The sequence below is a fragment of the Natrix helvetica genome (assembly GCF_964273705.1).
Source record: "Natrix helvetica genome assembly, chromosome: Z".
NCBI lineage: Eukaryota > Metazoa > Chordata > Lepidosauria > Squamata > Natricidae > Natrix > Natrix helvetica.
Window position 1 is genome coordinate 39,475,051 of NC_138554.1, and position 17,696 is coordinate 39,492,746.

The 17,696-nt window shown below is 38.9% G+C and overlaps 2 long non-coding RNA genes across 2 annotated transcripts; both read left to right on the forward strand.

Moving 5' to 3' along the window:
- Positions 1 to 258: 258 nt before the first annotated feature.
- Positions 259 to 2,256, forward strand: LOC309382043. The gene is made up of 3 exons (XR_014173618.1): positions 259 to 341; positions 1,105 to 1,211; positions 2,121 to 2,256. It is a non-coding gene; the product is annotated as an uncharacterized lncRNA (long non-coding RNA).
- A 752-nt stretch (positions 2,257 to 3,008) lies between these two features.
- On the forward strand, positions 3,009 to 10,210 carry LOC309382216. Its single transcript, XR_014173640.1, has 4 exons — positions 3,009 to 3,157; positions 3,620 to 3,781; positions 8,273 to 8,443; positions 9,926 to 10,210. It is a non-coding gene; the product is annotated as an uncharacterized lncRNA (long non-coding RNA).
- The last annotated feature ends 7,486 nt before the right edge of the window (positions 10,211 to 17,696 follow it).

Genomic DNA, 17,696 nt, shown 5'->3' on the forward strand with positions numbered 1-17,696 from the left:
GGCAAAATTTTTGTCCCAGTATTCATAATTTATTTGGTATGCAATACACAAGCTAGAACTTGTTGGTTTTGGCTGACTTGTGACTTACTACATTATTCCTTGTTTGGACTTCTCATTGTTTTTGGTATTCATTCTGGTTCTCAGAACCAATTAAAAATGAGTATCAAGGTACCACTGTACTGGCGATACAATATCACTTTTTCCTGATACAGAATCTTTTTGCATTCCTATATTTGAAGATATTTTTTTTCCTTTCAGATTCCTTCAGATATGGGAAGCGATCCAACTGCCAGAAATACTGTGGAGGCTTGTATACCAATTTGGATTGTTTATTCTGAAAGGTAAGTTTGATATTTGAGGCAATTTGACATTAACTTCTTTTCATTCTAAATATTAGAAGCAGTTTTGGGAAACAGAGAATGGCAGTACATAGGTTCAATCTAAGATGTCCTTCTTCTTTTTTGTATTTTGAACCATTAGGGAAACAATTCTTTTTTCCATGTGGGAATTAAAGGTCACAATAGAAGAGTCAGAATAGAAAATGGGCCAGGATTTTTTATTGTTTGCATTTTCTTTGTTTTTAAAACTTACAGCTATGTTTTCATACCTCAAACAATTGGTGAATATACCCTCACTTTTGTCAGTTGTGTCCAGAGATTGGAAAAGAGAGTTTTAAGTGTAGTTGAGTAGTAGAGAGATAGGGAAGTGGGTAGCCAGTGAGAGACTGACAAGAGAGATGGATAGGCAAACAAATCAAATATAGATCACCTTTGCTTACTGATGATAATTGGGACCAGAAATTATGTTGCTAAGCACATGATATTAAGGTACAACACAGTGGTGGGATTTAGCCAGTTTGCAGCAATTTGGGAGAACTGGTTGTTAAACTTCTGAGCAGTTTGGTGAATTGGTTGTTGGAATCATTAGGGCAGATAACTAGTTGTTAAATTATTTGAATCCCACCACTGGTGCAACATCATATGATCACACTGACCTATAGGCAGGGCAGTCCATAGGAAAATCCCATGTAGCACAGCATCCCATGGTCATATGATTGTCATTTGTACCTTCTTGTTGCTTCTCAATCACTATTGCATGTTGCAGGTCAGGAGTGAAGATTGTAAATGCTGATCACATGATTACAGAACTCTGTGATGTTGTTATCATGAGGAAACTGCTGAGTATCCAAATTGCAATCAAATGGGAACACGGTGAGAGTCACAACTATGGGGACTCATCCTAAGTAACCCTGGTTTAGCTTGTCATAAAGAGGGAATGTTAAGTGAGACTACCTGTAGAGAAGTTTAAAATTAGGTTAGGTGATTTAAAAGGCATTAATTCAAGGTATTCCTGGTGAGCAGAAATTGCTTGAAAACTCTTCTCCCAAATCTGTATTTTCATCATGAGGGATTTTGGATAATGTGTGTATATCTAGCATTCTGGAAGAATTAAGCTCCTTAAGGGCTGACACTGAGTGGCAATTCTTTATTGGGTCAGCTCTTAATAGACAAGAACAATTTACTAGTTTGCCTGGAATAAATTACTCTTGTATAATTACTAGAAATGAGAAACAATGCTTCTCTGCCCTTATTGCATTGCTTAAGGTGATTCAGTGACTCCTGGGTAAGGAGGGGAAGGGCAGAATATCACCTGCACAGGGCTCCGCAGAAGAATATGCTAGACATTAGACCAAATCACTCAAATCTCCATCTAGTTGAACTCAAGTCTTGGTTCAGGTCTTAGAGAAGTACCTGGCTCAAAATGTTGCCACGTTATCTGGGAAAAGTTTGATACTATTGAGCCTAATGAGGTGGACAGGGTCCTCATGACTGTGAATTCATTTACCCACCTATTAGATCTGTGTCCCTCTTTGATGATGAAGGCTTTCCAGGAAGTGATGTGTGGCTGGCTTCCAATGCCTACGAACTCCTTCTTAAGAGGGAGGATTATCCCTCCCCCCTTCTCAAAAAGTGATCATATACACTATTATACTGGATAATTTTGTCCCACGTCCAAGCTTCCCTTTTTAGGAAAGGTTGTTTAGAAGATGGTCACTCAGTAGCTTTAGGATGTTTGAATAAATGAATTAATTATTTGGATCCCTTTCTGTCTAATTTCAGACAGAGATTGGAACAGCATTGGTTGTACGTCTTGATGACATCTGGAATGAGCAAGATGGGGATATTTCATCCTTTCTGGATCTTTTTAACCTCTCAATTATTTTTGATGCCATCAACCATGGTATTTTTCTGAATTGACAGAGAAAAATTGGGAGGAGTGGGCAGCATTGTATTATGCTTACTCTCCTCATTCTTCCAAAGATGGTATTGTTAAGAAGTAGGAGGTTCTGCCCTCAACCCCTACTCAGTGAATTCTTTCTGTTCCTGTCTAATCTATATGAAGCCATTGGATGAGATCATCTATTATTATAGGGTGAGGTATCATCAATATGGTTTATAGCTATGCTCCTGGTAAATTAAGCAATACTATTGATTTTCAGTCTTCATTTCTAGAGACTGTGCAGGTATAAATGGAAAAAAGGCTTCAATTCAACCTTGGCAAAATTGAGCAGTTTTGGGTTTTGGGGCCTTCTGGTTGCAGGGATTTAACATCTCTTATGAAGTGGCATTGCCCCAAACAGACATTGTGAGCAAGCATGGTATGCACCAGTTGCACACTTTCCTGGACCAGGAAGCATTGGTCTCTGTCAAATATGTCCTAGCTATCTCTCAAATTGATTACTGTAATGCACTGTACATGGGGCTGAGCTTGAAGAGCATTCAGAAAGTATAGCTGGTACAAACTGTGGTTGTGTGTGCAGTTATGTGCACTCCTTGAGTAGGGCACCATACACCTTTGTTCTGTAAGCCATGATGACTGCCTGTATACTTCCAGGTGTCATTGATGGTGTTGGTAATGCACCTGGTAATTCATGGCATGGAACTGGGATATTTGGGATATCACCTTTCCCTAGTTACATCTATCTCATCCCATCAGATTCAGCAGAAGAGGCATTTTATTAGTCCCATCCACTAAGGAATATCATCTGACGGGATCTAGAAGGAGAATATTTTCTGCCATCAAGCCCATTCTTGGAACATTATTTCCCTACTTTTTGGCTTTTATAAGATTTTTTTAGCTTTGCTATCTTGCCTAGGTATGTATCTGATAGTGGTATTGTGGAACTTGCGAAATGGTTAGTAAATTGGATTGCACTCTCACAGAATACATTTTTAATGTTTTATTAAGTATGGTTTTTAAAGTTTTAATTATGGGGTTTTTCATGGTTTTTTTCTATGGTTGAGTTTATTGATTTATTTCAGTGCTTGCTCTTGTGCATGCATGTGTTTTAACATTGTGAGTTCCCTAGATTCAATGTGTGAGACAGATGGCTATATTAATTGGATGGATGAAAGGAAGGAGAGAGGGAGGGAGGGAGAGAGGGATAAAGAGACAGACAGATATTGTAGTAACTCTACTATAGTATACACTTTCCAGATGAAACTAAAAGTCCAGTTTCAAATCTGTCAGTGACAAAATAGACTTCATAGATGTGGCCTTTAGGAGGAGTGTAGAATTTCCTGTCTGCATCGTCTTGTAAGATATATTTTGTCTTCAGGAACTGATTCTCAATGGACAACTGCAAGAAGCCAACAAATGGCTTACCCAGAGAACTTGGTGTTTCTTTTTATCCTCCAGCCACCACTGTTGCTACCTTGGAATATCATCTTTTACACAGTCTTCTTTTTCTCCTCCTGTTGAACCCAATCCTTTCAATAAAGTAAGTAAGATTCCTATCGCAATAGGTTTCAACTTAATTTTATCTTCTATTTTTTTTGAAATATATTTTTTATTATTTTTAACATTTGAAGAAACAAGGGATAACTTACTTGAACAAAATATTTATTGCGTATTTTGTGATAAAGAGAAGTACAAATAATGAATGAGAACTTAGTGAGGCTCAATTGTCACTGTGGCAGCATTATATTTCAGTCTCAAATACAACTGAAATCTTCCATTTCTTCCTGTACTCATTAATATTGCCACAAGTCAACAAGGCAAAAATCATTTCTTCTTTTTTCTCAGGATGTACAATCAAGTGGGGTTGTTTTTTAATTTTGTTTGTTTGCAATTTATTTTAATACAAGAATGTAGAAGCATATAAAATATAGGTGTATGGCAGAAAAAAAGGAATATGACATCTTTGCCCCACAATTCCAGTTATAATTTGCTGCCTTGAGTAATTTATAAAAATAATAAAGATGGATTTGAAAATAAAAAAAATAAATACAAGTTATTTTAAAAACAGGGTCTTTTGAGGTCCTAAAGTCACACTAATGAGCACAGAGTGCCTGCAGGATTCTATTCCTTGTTCCACGTATGATTTATTTAGTAAGAAGTCCCTATCTAAAGAAATCGAAGGAATGCTACATTGCAAAAGTCAATGCTGTTGACTGTTTTTTTATTTTTAAGGAAAGCCTCACCAGTAACAGCACTTTTGCTTGAAATCTTGGAAAACAATAACAACCAGAGAATATCAGTTTGAATGTTTTCCACAATAATTGCGGTATTGTAATTTGTTTGAGAATTCCATGCTCCAACTCTTCAGTTCTGATAAATGCCCAGGAGGTGGAACTAGCTGATTATTATTTCAGTCTTCACCGCAATACTGAACCAACTGTATTGGTTAATCAATTGGTAGTAAGGAGGTACGATGGACATTTGTTAATTTCACATCACATAGACCATTCAAGTTCCACTGGAAAAGTGTAGACATTTTAGATTACATAAGGTCTAGAAATGCAAGAAGATTCTTGGAAGTTTGGCACTCTGATGAAGTATGTATAAAAATAAATTACATTTAGGAATCATTCAAAAACCAAAGATCAAAGAAGGAGAAAATAGTTCTGAGAATATCCTTATCAGGGGTGAAATGCTACCAGTTTGGACCAGTTCGCCTAAACTGGTAGTAAAAAAAGCTACTGGTTCAGATGAACCGGTAGTAAAAAAAATGCTACTGGTTCAGGTGGACCAGTATTCCAACAGTTACTTGTAATGCACAGTTTATATTAGTTAGAAAGCAGGATTTCCTGCTTTCTAGCTAATCTAAATTGCATGGTACAGTGGATTCCTCCTCCTTGCTGTTCTACTTACCTTTCAGGCGCCTTCAGTAGCAGGCTCTGCCCACCCAGCTGGATGTCATCATGTCCGTTTTTGACGCTCTATACATGCACGGAAGGTCCTCCACATGTACATAGGACCTTCCGTGAACCAGTAGCAAAAGTAAGTAGGTTTCACCCCTCATCCTTATCACTCACTCACTACACAATAATATACCAGTCAAAGAAGAAACAATATCCCCAATTAACAAATCCTACCCATATCCATATAAGACTGGTAGAACAAGTTACTAACTTTATTTCCAAACATCGAATACTATTTTAAAAATAATAATATTTTATAGAATGTAATTAAACATAATTTAATTTGTGAAATGTTTGCAAACAAGCCAACCAAGCTCAGAGAGCATTTCATTTCAATCCTGAGCTACAAATATTCTCCTTTAATTTATGGGCTGCCTAACCACCAAATGATTTTGAGTGACTAACAACTAAAAAAACAATGCAATTAAATTGTGAGGCTGCCCAATTATTTTAAAATATATACACAATAAATCAACCAATCTAAAGCAATTAACAATGTGAGCACACACACGGCCAACAGAAGCAACAATAACAACAACAGTTTAAAAATAAAGCTGGAAGCTTCCTGGACCTTCACATTCACTCAGTTTTCTTGGCATCAATACATAAGTACATTGCTCTCTGTGCAGCTTTTTCCCACTTCCTGCTCTTCTTCTGAAATTCCTGTTCTGCTTGGCTTTGGAGACCAGATAATATAAAGATAGTATAAATATAGCAGGTGTGTAAGAGTGACACATTATTTGATAACTCAAAAATCATTTCCTTACATGCCAGAAAAAATAGATTGACAAATGCCACTAAGGTAAAGGCAAAGGTTCCCCTCACACATATTTGTTAGTCATTAAGCGATGCTCATTTCAAAGCTGAAGAGCCAGTGCTGTCTGAAGGTGTCCCCGTGCTCATGTGGCCAGCATGATTAAAAGCCAAAGGCTCACTGAACCAAAGGTGGTTCCTATTTTTCTACTTGCATTTTTAAATGTTTCTGAACTGTTAGGTTGGCAGAAGCTGGACAAGTAGCAGGAGCTCACTCCGTTACACAGTCCCAGGGATTCAAACTGCCAAACTGCTGACCTTTCTGATTGACAAGCTCAGCGTAATAATAATAATAATAATAATAATAATAATAATAATAATAATAATAATAATAATAATAATAATAATAATAATACTTTAATTTATAGACCGCGCCCTCTCCCAGAAAGGACTCGGGGCGGTGTACAGTCACATTAAAACAACAATATGGATACATAAATATAGATATATATATAGATAGACGGAGGAGGTAAGATATACACTGTACAGTAATAGTTAGAATTCGAATTAAGAAATTAAAAATTACCCTTAAAAACTACCCCAGAATAAGATGTTTGCCAGGAGGTTAAAAGTGGGACTATAAATCGGCTAAGCCAGCTAATTGGAACAGGTGGGTCTTGAGTTTCTGTCGGAAGGAGCGGAGGTCGGTAGTGGTTCTGATATTGGGGGGGAGGTCATTCCAGAGGGTTGGGCCCATCACAGAGAAGGCTCTACTCCTGGGCGTCTTAGCTATTGAGCCACCATGTCCCAAATGCCACTGGAAATATCATATTTTAAGCCCCTGGAAAAAAGAGGGAGTACCACAAACTGGACACCTTTAATACAAAACATCCCCTGGGTTCTTGGCAGTGTTCGAGTACATAACCAGAATTGAATGGCTGGCTTTAAGCTAAGACTGAACAGGCTAATGAGAGGTGCCATGACGCCCCTCCTTTCAAATCCTTCTAGGAATGCAAATCCTCACATTTTGTGAGATGATTCTATCAGTCAATGTGGCCTAGGGGCATCATGTATCTTTGTGCCCTTATGCAGCATTACGAAAATATATTGTGGTATTCTGATAAATGTTGAATGCTCTTTGCATTCAACATATTTATAAAGTTAAATATGCAGCAAATCAAAATGTACCCTTTTCTTTTTACTACATTGTAACCAGGCTTGGCATTTGAGTAGCAGTTTAATACATGCAGAACTGGACAATAGCAGAAAAATAAAATAAAATGTCTTTTAAAAATAAATGGAATAGATTAACAAGGATTTAAAACATTCAATCATGAAAATTATCTTTTGGGAAATTCCTCTCTCTCTCCTAGGAATTTATGGAAAACCCATTTGTTTCAAATTATGTCATCAACTTTTCAACTGCCTACCCTAAGATACTCTGTATTGCCATCTACCATTTCGGAGCAAAAAAAGAAAGAAGAAGAAGCAGATTAAATTTAATCTCATGAAGAGGATCAACGAAGAGAAGAATTTAATGAGAAAGAGGCCATCTAGGCACAGATTTAGTGCTGTGCAATCAAGAATATCGTCAGATCAGTGTGTTTTACTTCAAAGCAATCTATACTACAAACTTTCCAAAATTAGGGAGGGCTACAACTCCTACCTCTCTTCCTTGGCAGCAAGGCAATGATGTGGATTGTAGTTTGAGGTGTCTTGAGGGCTTTAGGTTAGAGAAGGCAGGGCTCTCCATAGTGTAATTCTGTAGCTGTCTATTAATGCCTAAACCTCCTAGGAAAGCAGGCCGCCTATGTGATTACTGGCTAAATTACCTATTTTCAATTCTTGCTCTGGTGTTTCATATTAGAATTGAAGATAGTATGAATAGAATTGAAGATAGCATCATGCATGTAATTTTCATTTCATAAAATTTCAGAAATGAGAGAACTCAGGACTGTTTTATATTGTGCATGAAACATTTATTTATACCTGTGCCGGATTCAGCATGAAAAGATATTGGCAATTGGGGTTAAGTCACTGTTTGCCTTTGTTGCAAGACATACCAGAAAACACTTTGTAAAACCGAGGGAGAGCTCACTGGCACAACATGATTATTGTGTTTTGGTTTTTATTTTATGCTTCTAAGCTCAAAGCCAAAAGCAAATAATGAGCGAGAATTAAGTGAGGCTCAAGTATAGCTTGTCACTGTGGGAACACTATTTCTCAAGCCCAAGTACATTCAAACACAAGTGAAATCTAACAGGCTGACTCAGTGCTTCAAAATCCAATCTCAATTTTATACATGTTTATTACAGAAATAAAATCAAGTCCTCTTCTCTCAGATCTTTGAATGACAGAATAACAGACTTGGAAGGAACCTTGGAAGTCTTCTAAATCCCCTGCTCAAAGAGGAAGCCCTGTTCCATTTCAGATGAATGGATGCCCAATCTTTTCTTAAAAACCTTGCATGTCCACAACTTCTGGAGGTAAGTTATTCCATTGATTAATTGTACTAACTATCAGGAAATTTATCTTTAGTTCTAGGTTGATTCTCTCCTTGATTAGTTTCCATCCGTTGCGTCTTGTCTTGCCTTCAGGTGTTTTGGTTAATCCTTTCTTCTTTGTGGCAACCCCTTAGATATTGGAACACTGTTATCATGTCACATGTAAAGGACTACATGTGGCATAATAACAGTGCTCTAATGTCTTTTTCATTAAACTAGACATAGTTTAATGCAACCATTCTTCATATGTTTTAGCCTCCAGTCCCCTGGTCATTTTGTTGCTGCACTCTTTCTAAAACAGGGATGTCAAACTCAATTTCATTTAGGACCACATCAGGATTATGTTTGACCTCAGGGTGCCAGGGTGGGCATGGCTAGGGTGGACATGGCCAACTCAACATCACTCATGTCAGGGACGGCTGGGGGGCCCAAGAACTCTGCCAGCAGAAATGGGCTCCCAAACTCCATTTTTTGTTGTGATGGCCTCCTGCAACCATCTTCCAGTGAAAATGAAGCTGGAGGGGGGCTCATGCAGCCCTCCTGAGCTCCATTTTTGCTGGCAGAGGCACTACAGGCTAGTCCTTTGCTGTTTCCAGGACAGCCTTGGGGGCCAGATCTTAGCACCTTGCAGGCCGGAGATGGCCCCTGGGCCTTGATTTTGACACCCCTGTGTTAGAATCTCAACATCTTTTTTTATATTATGGCAGCCAAAACTGGATGCAATATTTCAAGTGTGATCTTACCAAGGCTTTATAAAGTGATATTAGCACTTCATGTCATCTGGATTCTATCACTCTGTTAATGAAGCCTAGGACTACTTTGGCTTTTTGGCAGCTATAGGATGCTGGCTCATATTTAAATGATTGTCCATTAGGACTCCAAGATCCCTCTCATAGTTATTACTATTAAACCAGATTCCACCTATTCTATAACAGTGCATTTGGTTTTTCTTGCCTAAATGTAGAACCTTAGTTTTCCTACCATTGAATTTTAGTTTGTTAGATAGGATCCAGTTTTCAATTCTGTCAAAATCCTTCTGTATCTTTTGGAGTGTTATTCCTGCCAGCTTGGTATCATCTAAAGTTTGATGAGTTCCCTTTTCTATCCCCTCATTTAAATAATTTGTGAAAATATTGAAGAGTATGGCACTAAGAAAGAGTCTTGGGTATCCTATTGTATACTTCTCTACATGTAGATGCAGTTCCATTAAGGACTACACATTGAGTGCAGTTGGTCAGCTAATTACAAATTCATCTACTAATCCAATCCACATTTTTCTATCTTAACAAGTAGAGGTCTACTTTATCAAATGCCTTACTGAAGTCCAAGTAAATTATGTCCACATTATTTTGCTCATCCACTAACTTTGTCACATTGTCAAAGAATGCAATAAGATTAGTCTGGCATGATCTCATTTTTGACAAACCCATGTTGGCTTCTGATTATGATTTTGTTTGCCTCTAGGTGTTTGCAGATTCATTGCTTGATTATCTTTTCCAGAATCTTCTCAGGTATTGATATCAGGCTGATAGGTCTGTAGTTTTATGGGAAATACATCAGCCCTTTTACAGTCATCTGGTAATTCCCCAATGCTACAGGATTTTCGAAATATGTGGTTCAATGGTTCTCAAATTCCATCCAACAGTTTCATCAGAATCATGGATGTAATTCATCTGGTCCTGGTGATTCGAGCTCATCTAGAATAAAAGAAGGCTTTTTTGTTATTTCTGTTACTAATACAAAATTGAAACCTGCTGTTGAAACAAAATCAAATGTCTGCAGAACATTGACTTTAAATAATGCCTTAGTAATTCTAATTACTTCTTGGAAATTTGAGTGATATGGTTCAATGGGTGATATAGAAAACTCCATGTTCTAGTAGCCTAGTAGTAGTCTAGTAACCTAATTAGAATATGAAAAGATTATGCTTCAACCACAGCTACAAGTGAAATAGACATTAGTAGTTGTGAATAAAGTAATAAAAGGGAACTGACTATATTATGTCTATGTCCCATTTATGAATATTTTAAATGGATAAGAATCAAGTTTAATACTCAATATGCATCAACATAAGATTGGCCCTAGAGATATTCTATGTAGATGTTTAGTTCTCTATTTAGTCAAAATGTTCATTTGAAGATTTTTGATCAAGGTTGTAACATTTCCTCTTCTATGTGACTGGTACATTTATTATGAACAAAAAGTATAAACATTATTAATGTAACTAAGCATATATCAAAGTCCAAAACCACGTAAATATAATAAGTAAAATTTACTTCTGTTTTCAATAGGGTTGCTATGCCAGTAAAAATTATATTAAAAATAGTAATTTTTAAAAAATGCAATATTGAAACTAGATGTGGTACAAAAATTAAAGATGTCATTTGAAAAATAATTGGGATAAGCACATACCTATTCCAAATATTTGATCATGGCTTTTAATTCAAGCCTCTTATCCAATTGATATTTCTAATCCCGACAAAACTGGGACTTTCTGAACATTTCAAAATGCTGAGAATAGCTTAAACCAATCAGGGCTCACCTTCCAGTTGACCAAGAGTCCATGTTTACTTTGTGTTTGACAACAACCCCTCTCCATAGACGAGTGCTTGTTATAGTGAGGAAGAGGATGGGTGTGGGAAGAACCTCAGACTCACCAAAGTGCTATTTATTTCTTCATTCTAAAATTGAATGGCTGCTGACTCTCTACTGGCCTTCTCATCACCAGAGGGAAGGTACTCTGCCTGCAGCTTCTGCAAAGCATTTTATATCTCCCCCCTCCTACAATTGTGGGCATTGTACAGTTGAGCCAGAAATAAAACAGCTCAGCTGGTGAACACAGATGGTGACATGCAATTGTTGAAGTCTGGAGCTGATTTGGGGGCTATAGAATAATCTCTTGTAGAAATGCCAGTTTTGTAGCTTAAAGCAATTAGAGCAATGCTTTCTGCAACTTCACAAACATGCAGAAATCAAAATAGAGTCCCTAGAAGCTGACAAAGGCCACAACCAGGAGACTGTTGGACACCTGACTACAAGCACTGGATTAGGGGATAGGCAGCTGTACCAGGTAAAGAAGCAGCTCTTCTATAAAACTATCCATTTCTTTGTCATCTGGTAAACACAGACAGTGGAATGAAATTGTGGACGTCTGTAGTTAGTTTTGGGACTATGTGAATTTTTGTAGAAATGTCTGTTCTACAACTTAAACAGGGTTTCCAACTCAAGGCCTGCGGGTTGGACTTGGCCTATGATTGGTCTGATTCAGCCCAAGGGCTGTCCTGGAAAATGTGAGGGGCCAGCCTGCATCACTTTGGGCTGGTCTACCCATGTTGCTTTAACCCGGTCTACCCGTGTCACTTCGGCCTGGTCTACCCAATGCAAAGAGGAAACATGCCAGCAGTTTGGGTAGTGGTATCAAGCTGGCCACACCCACTCAGATGGCCACACCCACCCAGTCAGCCACCCCCAGTGAGTGATGTCAAGCTGGCCACACCCACCCAGTCAGTTACACCCTCACAGCCCCCCTGTGGTCAACCACATCCCTGATACATCCCTCAATGAAATTGAGTTTGACACCCCTGGCCTAAAGCAATAAAAGTAATTCTTTCTGCAAACTCATAACAATACAAAGCTTGAAAGTATCACCAAAAGAAATACAAGTGAAATCTAACATAGTGGTTCAAAATCCAATCTCATTTTTATACGGGCAGTCCTCAATTAATGACTGTGTTAAGATTCTAAATACCATGCAGAATTAAATCATTGTCCAAGGCAAAACCATCTTTAAAAGTCCAATTTATTCTACAGGCATGTTAGCACCTCTATGGAATTCCAACTCTGATTTGCATCCTGGAATTCCACCCAGTTGAAAGTTCATGATCTATCCCCACACCCACAAATCCATCACATGTTCCAATCATCATCTTCCACGCTGGCATGTACACCCATCTTCTTCCGACCAGGAGTCGAGGTGCGGAGACAAAAGACGACCTTGAGCTTCTAAGAAAATCCATAACAATACATTCCACAATCCTACTCCTTTCTATTCCCCCCTCCCAACTACTATACCAATTACACAGCATGAGAATTTATTAAAAAGTGTGGCAGGCCAAAGATCCTAAAAGGAACAGAATTACAGGCCTGACAGACTGGCTACGACAAACCTACCTGGGAGATACTTATCATCTGGATTTGAAGTTCCAATGATCAACCGCCCCCTCCCCATAGTCACATGACCACACTTTGAGTGCTCAGCAACCAGGCTGCATTCACAACTTTTTGCAGTGTTCCATATTTATGTGAACCATGTTTTACAATGGTTTGATGAAAATTTTTCCAATTTTCAGCAAACTCAGCTCATATGTTTGCTTAATGACCACAATATTCACATGACCAACATGTTTTATGATTATCACAACTGAAGACTATAAAGAGCAGGTTGTCCATTACCTGTATTCTCCTATTAGGGAAATAAAGGTAAGTCCTTTCAAGGCCCTTAATAATTCTGTGGTAATCCTAATCTTTTGGAAATCTGGATGATATGATACGGATACTGTCTACTAGACAGTAAAAATTAATTAAAATATTGATTTCTTTACTTTTAACCAAGCCCACCCCCACCCCCCCGGCAATATTACAAGGTGGAGCCTGCATTAAAACAAAAAGACTGATTTTTTTTACAAAACGAGAAAACATTGCACAGAAACTTTTAAACCCTATTAAGAAAGGGTATAGTCAAAATTGCCAATTAAAATTACTGTAGTAACTTCCATTTGTATGCAGTGGAAATAAATGTGTGTGCCTTCCAAACCGGGGAGTTACTGTATATGAATGGATAAAGATGTAAGCAAGGTGGGGATTTTTTCATACCAATCACTGGGCTGTACTGGGCTTCCTTTTTATTTTCTCAGAATGCCTCCAGAAATGACTGTAGAAAGTGCCAAGTAAAGTGTCTTGGGATTATAGTCCTCTACTTCCAGTTAGATCTTAAACCTGAAACCTGAAATCGAATGGCAAGTATAAAATTGCTATTTAGACAAAGCAGAAAGTGTAGATCACTGGTATTGGGTGAAATATGAAATTAAAGCAAGAACATCAAAGGTAAGACCAAGGGGGCGGGGATGGCAATGATACCAATATTTATCATAGCATTTTTTGCATGTTTGCAATTCAGGAGACAAATCAGCTCCAAGGCTAGAAAAATACCTTCAAGTAGCATATTGAAACGATTCCTGAAAAGCAGATCCTTTAATGCAAGAATGTCAGCTTACAGCTAAAGCTTCCCCATTTGCCTGATAGTGAACCCAATGTCATTTTCTAAAGATGGCTCTTGACAATCTTGCATGCCTGGGAGAATATTTACATTTTTCATCTGACTTTACAAGATTCCAGCTCCCATTCCACTCCAGCTTTGAGTATAAAAGATTTGATGACAAAGAGTACCTATTTGACAACAAAGGAATTACCAATGGCATTTTTTAAAAAAAGGCCTTTACATCTAAATTGAGATTAGGGTGATTTGCTTTTCTCAGCATGCAGAAACCACAATGGAATGATCAAGTGACTGTTGACCTAAAGTGTTTAGCCTTGGTTTTGCAATCAAAACATCAGCTCTTAATATTTGTCCCTTGATCATTTTTTTCTGGAATTTTTAAAAAAAGTCTAAACTGGTTTGGCAGCCTGAAGGGAAGAAAAGGGGAAAATCCTCAAGCTAGAAAATTGCTATGGACTTTTGCCTTGTAGTCTTCTTTCAAATGTTGCATAAATTACTGGCTTGTGACTGTAATAAATTATATAAATGCTATTGTCACTGTAATGGCAATCCTGACAAAGGATGGGCATGGGTGAAATGGGGGCAGAGACTGGTAGTTTGAAATACATTCCTCCTGACTCTGTCCATGGTGCTGATACTGGTATCTATTTTGTTCTGGTGGGGGAAAAATAACAATAACCCAACAACAGAAAAGGGAAGGATAATTTCTCAACTTCTCTGCGGGCAGCAGTAAGGATTAGAAACACTACATTATGACCTGTGTGCTATGGAACATGGAACTGAGGCAACTGAGCAGTCCCCTTGAATAAAATGGCAGGCACTCTTCCCCCCAATTTGAGCCTTTCCCCAAGAGTGGGGGAGATTTTTTTTAAAAATCCTGCCTTTATTATTTTTATAAATAGTTGAAGGTATCAAGCATACCCAATACTCCTTTCTCCTCCTATTTTTCCCACAACAACAACCCTGTGGGATGAGTTGGCCTCGAAAGAAAGCAACTGGCCCAAAGTCACTATCTGATTTTGTGCTTAAGGCCAGACTAAAAGTCACACACCCTGAGTTTGTAGCCAGCTGCTATTAGAAGAAAATTCTGGTCCATTCAGTGGCTGAATAAATGAGCACAGCAAGTCAAAACTTACAATCCAGCTCTTCAAGGGAACCATGAAATCCAGAGCAGTAATATTTATAGTGAAAATTGGCTTTGATTGTGAAGTGTGTAGATATGTTGATTGAAATGTTTTTGTTCTGGGGCTGCATGGTCAGGGAGTGTTGATGTTTTCTAAGTGTAGAATCTTCTCTAGGTGTAGAATTTTTATGGGCCGTGTTGGGGATCTGACTCCAGGTATTGTGATTTAGGAGGTTTCCATATCTTTGAGATGATCTTGCTTCCTGATTGATTCACCTGTATTGGCTGCCAGCTTACAGCTTACATTTAAATTTCAGTTTACAGTTTTTTTTAATTTTTAATTTTACAGATTTTTAAATTTTCAGTGTAAAGATTTTTTTATAACCTTGCATGTGGGTCAGGGGAGGATTTGACTGTGGAACAGATGAAAGGGGGTGGGGGGCTTTGTGGCTAAACAGGGTGTCACGGAGGTTTTCAATCTTCCAACAGTGCCTTAACAACTAGACCTAACTCGGTTATCTTATCAACCCCTAATTCTGTTAATCATCCTGAAACACTAAAATTATATAATTCTAGTGCAGGGCTGTCAAACTCATGACCTACAGCCCGGATGCCTCACATGCTGGCCATGTCCACACCTGGTTTAGTGAAGGAGGGAAATGTTGTGATACATCAAGTGTCAAACCCATGATGTGAATTTGACACCCCTGGCCTAGTGCATATTCCATTCCCATCTTATGTGCCCTGTTATTATTCAGTATAGTATGTGAATACAGATAATTGTGTTGACTTAGTAAATCATGGTTCAGTTAGTCAGTTGTTTTATGGAAACAACTCCTGCCTTTCATGATTTATTCCCTCACTATTTCACATACAATTTTCCTTCCCATGTTGCCATTTATAAGGGACAACTATATCATTACTACTTCCTTATGCACCTTACGTTAAAATAAATGACTAATATAAATGTACAGATGCCAACGCTTTTAAAACAGTTTATGTAAAAATGAGAAACATTCCAACAAGTGTTTGAAAAGCTAGCAATCTTGTCATTCAACATGATGGCTATGCTTCGTTTACATATGGCCAGTGTATGCTTTGTCTTGTGTTCAGAGTACAATTGTAATGAAGGAATGGAACTTAAAACTTTGAAGCTATGCATTCAATTTTTTTTTATCCACAAGTGTCAGCGTTCCAATTATCATGCAGAATTAAATCAGAGTCCAAGGCAAATCTTTCCTTAAAGTTCCAATTTAATAAGTCAGACATGTTAGCACATCTGTGGAATCCCAATTCTGGAAGTTACCTAGGATTCCCACCCAGTGAAAGTTCATGATCTTGTCCCCATACCCACTAATCCATCACATGGTCCAATCTTCTTCTTCCACATTGTCATCTCCACCCCACTGGTTCCGGTCAGGTGCCAAGGTGCAGAGACAAAAAATAACCTTGAGCTTCTAGAAAGGAATTTTTTATTTTGAAAACAACACATTCTACCCATTGCTATTCCCCCCCTTAATGAATATGCATACTAAAGATGAAGCTAGAAGAGAGAGTGTGGCAGGCCAAAGATTCTTAAAGGAACCGCTGCAGGCCTGACAGGCAGCCTCTCTTCAAAAGGGAAACCGTTTCTGGAAAAGAGAATTAAAATTAGAAGTTACCATAAGACATTTAACCACCTCTGCCCCCCCCCCCAGGGGGACCCTTTGGCTTATCAGGGAACTTCTCATGGAATTGTTTCACTAATTTATCTGCTTTTAGATCCCAACTTTTCACCCACGTAGCTTCAGATAAGGGGTACCCCTTCCAATGCATTAAATATTGTAAGCAACCTCTATGCAGCCTGGAATCTAAGATTTATTTCACCTCATAATGTGTTTCCCCTTCTACCACTACAGGAGGAGGGGGAGCTTGGGTGGATGGCCTTATGCTAGACCCTGGTTTCAACAAGCTACAGTGGAATACCGAGTAAATTTTCCCTAGAATTCTGGGTAGGCTGAGTCGAACTGTAACTGGGTTAATTATCTTTTCTATTGGGAAAGGACCTAGAAATTTTGGACCCAATTTCTTACTAGGCATCCTTAATCTTATGTATTGGTAGATACAAAAACTTTGTCCCTCACCCGAAAGGGGGGTTGGAGGGAGCGATGTTTATCAGCTTGCTTCTTGTAAGCTTCTGCCGCATCTGCTAGAGCAGCGATGGCGAACCTTTTTTGGCTCGTGTGCCACAAATGGGGGGAGCACAGGGGGGTTGTGTGCGTGCGTGCCACACCCATAATGCAATGCACCCCCCCCATTGTGCATGCGTGCACAAAAGGCGCTTCCCCCCCATTTTTACATGCTTTTTTCGCCCTCCCCAGGCTCCAGAGGCTTTATAGGAGCCTGGGGAGGGCAAAAAGAGCCTCCCCCGCCACCCCCAGAGGCCCTCCGAAGGCTTCAGGGACTGTCCGGAGGCTTCCCTGATGCCTTCGGAGCGCTCAAAACGACCCTCCGAGCAAACCAGAAGTGACTTCCGGTTTGCTCGGAGGGTCGTTTTGAGTGCTCCGAAGGCTTCAGGGAAGTCTCCGTACGGTCTCTGAAGCCTTCAGAGCGCTTAAAATGACCCTCTGAGCAAACCGGAAGTCACTTCCGGTTTGCTTGGAGGGTCATTTTAAGCATTCTGAAGGCTTCAGGGAAGCCTCCGGACGGTCCCTGAAGCCTCTGGAGGGCCTCCAGGGGGCGGGGGAGGCTCTTTTCACCCTCCGCAGGCTCCTATAAAGTCTCTGGAGCCTGGGGAGGGCAAAAAATGGCTTTTAAAAATGGTGAACTCAGCTGCGTGCCCTGACAAATGGCTCCAT